Here is a 10,441-nt window from a genome sequence, read left to right as displayed (position 1 = left end):
TTCAAATGTGTGTGTGGATTTTGGAAGGATGTCCTCCAAATTGAGAGTTTTGGATCATTTGAAGAACTCCAAAATCCATCTTGTAACTATTTGCATCAATTCTTGGTCTTGCTATGCTCTCTCTCAAATCATCAAAGCGTGGAAAAGCATGATCCATCATACTTCCCTAGGCACGTTTGCATTAACTACCTCTTCACCATGCTGCATTTTCATTATTTTGACCATTTCGGCATTACCAACACCAATTCTAATTCTTTCATCAGCCATATGCGCTTCTAATTCAGTTTCTATCAAGGCTTCTTTTCTTTTCTGGTTTCTTTCTTGTTGGCCTTACAAAATTTCTCTATTTGAGATTGAACAATAAGGATGTATCACTTGTGCTTCTAGCTCTTCTCATAAAAGATTAAGAGTACGAAAAGAACAAACAAACACAAAATGAAAAGATAACAAAGATAAAACTAAAAACAACTAAAATGATCAAGAATTCAATCTTAAACAAACAACTCCGACAGCGGCGCCAAAAACTTGATGCGTCCCAACGCAAGTGCAGGTCGTACAAGTAGTATAGAAAAATATCGATCCACGAGGAGTTGTGTTAATGATTGAATTTTCGATATAAAAGTTGACTAAATTGAAGTATTTATGAAATTAAGTAATGAATTAATGGGTAATGGAGTATGAAATCTAAATGTGCATATTTAATATTCCATTCAACAATGTATTAATTAAACTAAAATTGCATCAAATAGAAATAAGCAAGTTCAAATATGGCAATATTTAAAATGGCAAATGATTAAATTTGATTAGAAATTAACAATGGTAAAAGGTGATTAGGAGTTAGGGATTTCATATTCGAGCTATTTTGGGATTTTAAATTGGTTGTCCAATCTTATGAAACTTATGAGTTTTAAGGAGATTAATTCTTAAATCCTTTGAATTCCCTTTCGAGTGAGACAAAGAGTGCCTTAATCAAACTAATCCTACTTTCGTGGACTTAGAATTAATTAAGACCCATTAAGTTCTTTAATTAATCATGAATCCTCTTAATCCTTAGCCTATTTCTATGTCTAAGTTAATTAATTCCAATTTCCTGATTATCTATCACAAGGTCTTATCCTTTCTGTGCTTCAACCATGGATTAAGAACATTACTCAATGGGATCCTACATTAAGCATGTCATTAAGCATACAAGAAATGAATAAAACTCATTAAGACCACAAAATATGGATTACCCAATCAAAATCCACAAAATATCTCAAATATTACAACCCTTACTCCAGAATCAAAAGTAAACTACTCACTATCCATAATGCTTACAAGATATGATGAGTTTAAATGGAAATAAAGCTTTAATCTAAGCTAAGAAGTAAGAAATTAAACACTAGAAATGTAGAAAAATGTAAAGGAAGGAAGAAATCTGCAAATCTTAGTTGAAAATGGTGTGGAAGGTGAAAATGACTCCTCAAATTCTGCTTAGCCTCCTCCTTCTTCTTTGCTCCTTGTCTCCTCTCTAAAATGAGAAAATGGGACTATTTATAGCATTTTTCTGACATGGAGCCCTAAAATGGTATGTTCTAGGAGGAATACATTAAGGAATCTTCTGACTCATTAATGAACTCTTTATGGGAATTTGCATAAGTGGGTGCATAAGTTATGCGATCCCTTATCTGATTTTACTGATTACAGGTCACTTATGCAGTTGCATGACTTGGTGCATAGGTTATGCACAAATTCGTGAATGTGCATAAGGGAGGTGAGAATGTGCATAAGCTATGCGATCTCCTTATGCACATTTTGGATGGTTCTGAAAGATGATCTTCCTCCTTATGCTGATCTGCATAGCTTATGCGACAAGTTATGCACAATTTGGTCAATGCATATTTCAGCTTGAAAACTTGTTTTGGCATCTTTCTTTGTAGAAGACACTCCTCAATGGCAAAATTCTCTTTAGTCCTTCAAAAACACCATTTTCCTACAAAACAAAGTAAAATTACAAATTAGTGCAAAATTGACAACTATGAAAAACTAACTAATTAACTAATGAAATTAGCTAAAAATGACTAATAATCAAATAAAATGATTGTGAAATTAGACCTAAATGACTATGCAAAATGTGTGCATCATCAAACACAACGCCACCAACTATTTCAAACAAGGTGCACTATTAATAATAGAATATTTGGTGTTATTATTGATAGTCTTTGGTTGTGAAAACATTATAGGGAAAGAGATTATGAAGTATTTGGGTTAACCAACTGAAAAGCATCCTAACCCATGCACTTTGCGGTGGATCAAGATAATAGCCAACACTATTAAGATGAATGAAATGTGCAAGGTTCCCTTCTCCTTTGGCCAATATAAAGATGAGGTATATTGTGATGTTGTAGATATGGATGTGTGCCATTTGTTATTTGGGAGGTCATGGCAATATGATGTCAATGCACAACACTTCAGAAGGACCAATACTTATAGCATTGACAAGGAAGGGGTAAAGTATTCTCTTTTGCCATTAAGGAACAAATCAACAAAGAAGGAGGTGTGAACCTTCTTAGCGGTCACTAAAAAGTTTAAGGTAGAGACTAAGGAAACAAAGCAAGTCCATGCTTTGGTTGTGAAGTAAATCCTTATGGGAGTCAAATCCTAAGTGGAGGAGCCTCTCGAGCTAGTAAAACCATTGTTAAAGGAGTTCGAGGAGTTGATCTTTGGATGACATACTGGATGGATTGCCTCCCATGCGTGATATCCAACATCACATTAATCTTATTCCAAGTGCTAGCTTGCCAAATTTGCCATAATATCGCATGAGTCCTAAGGAGAGTGAGATACTCAAGGAGAAAGTGGAGGAGCTCTTGCAAAAGGGGCTTATCAAGGAAAGCATGAGTTAAGAAGGATGGAAGTTGAAAAATGTGTGTAGATAGCCATGCCATCAACAAAATTACGATGGGCTATAAATTCCTAATTCCTAGATTAGATGATATGTTGGATCAATTACATGGTGCTAAATGGTTCACCAAGCTAGATTTGAAGAATGGATGCCATCAAATACACATAAAACCTAGTGATGAATAGAAAACAACATTCAAGACAAAGGAGGGGCTCTATGAGTGGCTTGTCTTGCCATTTGGATTGTTAAATACACCTAGTAACTTCATGAGATTGATGAATCAGGTATTAAAACCTTTTATTGGGCACTTTGTGGTTGTTTATTTTGATGACATTTTAATATATAGTAAGTCAAAAGAGGAACACTTAATACACTTAAGGAAGTTAATATGAGCCTTGCAGGAGAACAAGCTATACATCGACCTTAAGAAGTGTAGTTTCATGACTAATAAACTACTATTCTTGGGATATGTTGTGATTGCGAAGGCATACAAGTAGATGAGGCAAATGTCAAAGTAATCAAAGAGTGGCCAACTCCAACTACTATTTGAAGGTTGAGTTTCCATGGGTTAGCCACATTTTATTGTGATTTATCAAGATTTCAACACCATAGTAGTATCCATGATCAGTACCTAAAGAAAAGAAAGTTCTAATGGGGTGAGGAAGCCTCAAATTGCTTTGTAATTCTCAAGGAAAAGCTTTACACCACACCGGTACTAGCTTTACCAAACTTTGAAAAGTTATTTAAGGTGGATTATGATGCAAGTGGAATTAGGATTGGAGCAATTTTTTCCTAAGAGAAAAGGCTCGTGGCATATTTTAGTGAAAAGCTAAGTGATGCTAGGAGGAATTGGAGCACCATGCGTGCTCTTAAAACTTAGGAGTGTGATTTGATAGGCAAAGAGTTCATCTTGTATTCAGACCATGAGGCGTTGAAGTACCTAACTAGCCAAAAGAGGATTAGCAAGGATATGTATGCAAGGTGGTGCCAATTCTTGCAACGTTTTCCTTTTAGGCTCAAGCACTAATCTGGAGTTCAAAATCAGGTAGCAGATGCTTTGAGTAGGCATAGAGCATTATTGGTGACTTTGAGCCATGAGATTATGGGGTTTGAGAAACTAAAGGAACTCTATGCCAATGATGAGGACTCTGGAGAAATATAGGGTAAGTGTTCTCAAGGCCATCCTTATGAAAATTTTTATGCGTTTGATGGGTATTTGATGCATGATTTGACTTGGTCAAATTGCCTAAAGAAGATGGAAAGAGTGTAGCAGCTAAGCACATGGCAAAATAAGTTGTTAAGATGCAAAAAGAGGTAAAGTTGAAGCTGGAAGAGGCTAACAAGAAGTACAAATAAGCAGCTAATAAACACAAGCAAAAGCAAGTGTTTGAGGTGGGTGACAAAGTGATGGTGTTCCTAAGCAATGAAAGGTATCCCGTGGGTTCTTATAGCAAGTTGCACCAAGGAAATATAGACCTTATGAAATTGGCAAACGAATTAATGACAATGCATATGTTGTTGATTTATCGGATAGCATGGGAATTTCGTGTACTTTCAATATAGCTAATTTGTATCCATACCACTCTATGGATGAGCCTTTGTATCCTCAAAATGACTCAAAATAGAGGTTGAGTTTTCCAAGTGGAGAGGCGATGTGGAATGTATTAGTGATAATGTTATTGAAAAATGGGAGAAGGTTCAAAGGAAAAAACAAAGGAAGCGTGCAGGTGAAAATGGGAGAAAAATAAAAAGTTTGAGGCAAGTTTTAGTGGGAAATAAGAGGAGCTATGTCCTCTAATTATTATTATTTTTTTATCTCCAGCAGTCCTAGACCGACCAACTTGGACTCCTTATTTAACAAGAGTAATAGTTTCAGAATTAATTTTGAGGTTTTTCCTATTCTATTTAGGACTCAATCATGTTTCCTACTCAGGCAAGACTAGTTAATTTCCTACTTTATCTTTATTTTTCTAATGTATTTGGATTTAATTTAAATTTCTATTTGAAGGAGCAGAAGCATGGTGATTGGTTCATTAGAGCATTGAATTTCAAAAAATTTTCTTCTAGGGTTTCATGCATCATGCCACATCTCTTATGTGCTTAATTAATTTCAATGCTCAATTGCATATTAAAACACTTTTAATATGAATTAGGATCTATGTTTGCCATTCAAGATTGTAAATTAACAAATTAATTCATTTAAACCCTAGTTTAAAAAGAAGTTTGAGCACTAACCTCTTTGATGCACTATGGATGCAATTGGCACTTTTAGGAAGCACCTAGGACTCCAAGTGTTGTCCTTCTAGCTTGTACACACTAAGATCACCAATGGGCAACCCCGAAATCAGCTTCTCAAGCCTTGCCAACCAATTATAATTTGGATTTTTACTTTTAGAGAGGTTGTATGTGTGTATAGGGCACTAAAAATAATTTCTAGCAATTTTAATTCAAAGGAATTTGGGTTATTCTCTTTGAATTGATGAGAAAGCAAGAAGAGGAGAGGGAGAGAAGAGACAAGAGAGAGTGTTATTTGTTTCTTCTTTTCTTTTCCCTTTTATAATTAGGTCAAGTAATCACTTAAACCCTTTGCCACATGTCACCACCACATTGCATCTTATTTTTAATTAACATAATCACATTAAGCCAAGTGTCAAATGCTAGACTTAATCTTGACTTTGATCACCTTGCATGATAGGAAGACAAATGGCAAACTTATGTGATGTCATGTGTCACCATCTCATAGTGCCACATGTCACCATCTCATAGTGCCACATATCACCATGTGAAATGACCAAATTACCTATATGTTGTAATTTTGAGTTCTCAACCCAAAATCATTATTTCTCCTCTTCTAATCAATTTATTGATGCGTCCCAACCGCAAGTGCAGTGCATTACAAGTAGTATAAAAAATATCGATCCACGAGGAGTTGTGTTAATGATTGAATTTTCGATATAAAAGTTGACTAAATTGAAGTATTTATGAAATTAAAATGATGAATTAATGGGTAATGGAGTATGAAATCTAAATGTGCAAAATTAATATTCTATTCAACAATGTATTAATTAAACTAAAATTGCATCAAATAGAAATAAGCAAGTTCAAATATGGCAATATTTAAATTGGCAAATGATTAAATTCGATTAGAAATTAACAATGGTAAAAAGCTGATTCCGGAGTTCGGGATTTCATATTCGAGCTATTTTGGGATTTTAAATTGGTTGTCCAATCTTATGAAACTTATGAGTTTTAAGGAGATTAATTCTTAAATCCTTTGAATTCCCTTTCGGGTGAGACAAAGAGTGCCTTAATCAAACTAATCCTACTTTCGTGGAGTTAGAATTAATTAAGACCCATTAAGTTCCTTAATTAATCTGTGAATCCTCTTAATCCTTAGCCTATTTCTAGGTCTAAGTTAATTAAGTCCAATTTCCTGATTATCTATCACAAGGCCTTCTCCTTTCGGTGCTTCAACCATGGATTAAGAACATTACTCAATGGGATCCTACATTAAGCATGTCATTAAGCATACAAGAAATGAATAAAACTCATTAAGACCACAAAATATGGATTACCCAATCAAAATCCACAAAATATCTCAAATATTACAACCCTTACTCGAATCAAAAGTAAACTACTCACTATCCATAATGCTTACAAGATATGATGAGTTTAAATGGAAATAAAGCTTTAATCTAAGCTAAGAAGTAAGGAATTAAACACTAGAAATGTGGAAAAGTGTAAAGAAAGAAAGAAATCTGCAAATCTTAGTTGAAAATGGTGTGGAAGGTGGAAATGACTCTTCAAATTCTGCTTAGCCTCCTCCTTTCTTTCTTTGCTCCTTGCCTCTCTTCTCTAAAATGAGAAAATGGGACTATATATAGCATTTTTCTGACATGGAGCCCTAAAATAGTATGTTCTAGGAGGAATACATTAAGGGAATCTTACGCGACTCATTAATGAACTCTTTATGGGATTGCATAAGTGGGTTTGCATAAGTTATCTGATCCCTTATGCTGGATTTCCATTGATACAGGTCACTTATGCGAGTTTGCATGACTTAGTGCATAGGTTATGCACAATTTCGTGAATCTGCATAAGGGAGGTGAGAATGTGCATAAGCTATCTGATCTCCTTATGCACATTTAATTTGGTTCAGAGCAGTGTTCTTCCTCCTTATGCAAGCGCATAGCTTATGCGACAAGTTATGCAGTTTAGTCTATGCATATTTTAGCTTGAAAACTTGCTTTTGGCATCTTTTTCTGTAGAAGACACTCCTCAATGGCAAAATTCTCTTTAGTCCTTCAAAACACCATTTTTCCTACAAAACAAAGCAAAATTACAAATTAATCCAAAGTTGACAATTATGGAAAACTAACTAAATAACTAATGAAATTAGCTAAAAATGACTAATAACCAAATAAAATGATTGTGAAATTAGACCTAAATGACTATGCAAAATATGTGCATCAAACACCCCCAAACTCAAGCTTTTGCTTGTCCTCAAAAACTTTAAAATGTGATGCAAAGTTTTTTAGGGTGCCTTATCCAAAGAGTTATGAAAATTACCAATTAAAGTAACTTAACACACCTTTAGCCATACCAACAATCCATATACCCATCCTTCAAAATGCAAAGAATTTAATGCTTATCAAGCTTTCACGCTTAGCCATCAAGTCAATTATCATTCAAATCCCCAAACCAACTAATCAAAAGAGAGTCATGCTCAAAAGGAATTCTAGGACAATTGATAACCAAAGTATCTCAACATGGAATGATAGAATTGAATGAATAGATGAATAGTTTTCCAATCCCATAGGCAAATTCCCTACTCCTATCTCCACTAATGTAGCAAGTACTATCAAGAGATCAAAGGTCTTTTTAGGGATGTAATGAGGCCAGGGGGTTTAAAATGAGGCTAAGAAGAAAGATGGGTAAAAAGTATTCAAAGCATGAGAATATTTTCAATTTTTATACATAAGGTACACTTTATTATATATATATATGTATTTTTATATATATGGGAGAGAAAAATACACAATGAGAATTGTCAAGTGCTAGCATAGTTTACAAAACACATAAAAATGGAGGGACATTTTGATACTTTAACTTGTATTTTGTATTTTCTTTTGATGATTGTCCCTAAAATTGCCACCCCCAAACTCATTTCTTTTGATACTTTGGGTGGATTTCTTTCATTTTGAATGGCAATAGTGAAAAGCACATATACTAGCACTTTTACAAGGTGACAAGTATTTCTTCTCCCTTTTATTGTATTTTTTTATGTACCTAATATTATGAATAATTATTCTCATGAAAAGGGTTGGAGTGTTTGGTTCATTGGCTAGGTAGTAATAAGGGTTTCAAGAAAAATTAGGGACAAAAAGGCTCAAAGGGGTTTGCAAGGATAAATTTTAGTTGGGAAAAAGGGCCAAAGGTTTAAAATGAGAAGGTTTAAATCAAAGAATGCCTAATCATCTCTCTTTTCAAGTACAAGTGGTATTTCGCCTTGAAAGGTTTAGAAAATTTGTTCTAGGATTGGTGAGACATCATTTGACTACCTTATATCCAATAATTCCCTCTAAACACTTCCATCTCCAAATGACTAGTTGGGTGGCTTTTGGCTAAGAAGATATAGGCAAGGGATAGACACTTCAAAACCTTGCACCTTTTAGGAAACTTTCAATCCACAAACCCAACTAAAGGTGAGTCAAATCACTTTCATAGGAACATTTTAAATACTCAATGGATTTGGCAAAAGATTTTAATGCATTGTGTATGATTCCTAAAATGAGTAATGCATGAACTAAATGGAGGAAGTCTATTTGTATGCAATTTGTACAATTTCTAAGTGATGTATAATGTGTGTGTAAATGTGTAATGAATATGTATGTATGGATGTATATGTAAAATATTTACAATATATGAAAATGAAATGGGATGAGATGTTCTTATAATCAAAAAGTGAAAAATAAAGATAAAAATCAAAATGTGCACACCCAAACTCAAAATTAGACATTGTCCTCAATGTCTCAAGCGATAGATATCAAAACTCAAAGCAAATAATATTGACCAGGAATTGTAAAAATAAGAACAAAAGAAAGAGTTACAGTATGAGAATTCAAGTTAAAGGGATGCATAAGAGGCTGCAGGTTATGCGAGTTAAGTCTTTATCAGAACATGTGCATAGGTAAGGTGCATAAGCCATGCGGTGCTGCATAAGAGGCAATAAATGTTGCATAGGCTATGCAGGACAGTTGCATAAGGGAAATACAACCTGTGCAGTTCTGCAGAGGTAGCAGAAAGGGTTGCACAGGCTATGCAAAGGTTATGCATGAGGAAATTCATAGCTGTGCAGTGTATACAAAAACTACTGCATGGGAATTGGCAAGGGGAAATGTACAACCAGTGATAAAAGTATGGAAATATAGGCAGTATGGGCAAATATGTACAAAAAGGCAATAAGTGCAATAAAAATCAAAGAGGACTAATGTAATAGCTATTCAATAAAACTTCAAAAGAAACAGAATTTAAAAGAAACTAATTCAGAACAAAGCAACAAAATCTAAAACAAAGTATAAATGTTTGAACATATTTACAAAGAAAAGGTCCTACAAGATTGAACAAAAGTAAACTAAACACTAATCTATGTCTATTGTTTTTCCTTTGTCCAAGGATGTTGCTAAGGGTGGTAGGCTGCTGTACATTTGTCAAAATGATGGTGCAGGAGGAGGTGATGGAGGTGGGGGTGGCATGCCCAGAAACATCATGAGTTGCTTCACCATCTCCTTCAGTTCTTTCTGTTTGTCCCTAGTTTCCATGACAAGGTCAAATAGTTGATCATGACGATCCTTTAGTGTATCAAGACCAGCATCAAGCTTCCTATCCACAAAGTAGATATCATCACTAAGCTGTCGAGGTAGGTGAATAAGGCTTTAGTGTTGAATGGAGGAGAGTCTTTGTGGATGAGGTAGGTTCATTTGTAGGAGGAATGGGGTGGCAGAGGTAGGAGTGTCTGAGTAGGTGAGGGTGAGGTAGGGGTAGTAGGGTCTTTGTGGGGTGGTGTGAAAGGTTGGGTTTACGGTTGTGCAATAGGCTCGATTTTACTGCTGAGGTGGCTTGATATCATCAAAATATGATAAATGAAACCTGTTTTGGTTAAGTGTCTGATATCAAAATAGGAAGTGTCCTCAAGTCTTTGGGATTGAGTGCTCTGCGAGATTAAAGCCAAAATGCTTGGCTATGATAATGAGCCCACCCAAAACAATGTCACCAATGGATTTGGTGGCAATATAAACACATGTTCGCAAAAGAAGTAACACAGACACCTTAACTTTGTGAAATGCACACCATAACATAAATAGTTGATTTGCCTGACACGAACTAGTCCCTACGCCCAATATGGTGCTAGCCATCAACCTATGAATAAACCTAAGTGCGGTCAAGGATTTGGGATGTTTTGGACCTACCAGCAGAGAAGGTTTGGGGTTGGTTTGTTATGATTCTCCAAAATTGGGCAGGATTCCAGATGCCCTTATTGGCTACCTCTACTCCAGT

The sequence above is a fragment of the Hevea brasiliensis genome, chromosome 11, assembly GCF_030052815.1.
Source record: "Hevea brasiliensis isolate MT/VB/25A 57/8 chromosome 11, ASM3005281v1, whole genome shotgun sequence".
Taxonomy (NCBI): Eukaryota; Viridiplantae; Streptophyta; class Magnoliopsida; order Malpighiales; family Euphorbiaceae; genus Hevea; species Hevea brasiliensis.
Note: the sequence above shows the minus strand (reverse complement) of the source record.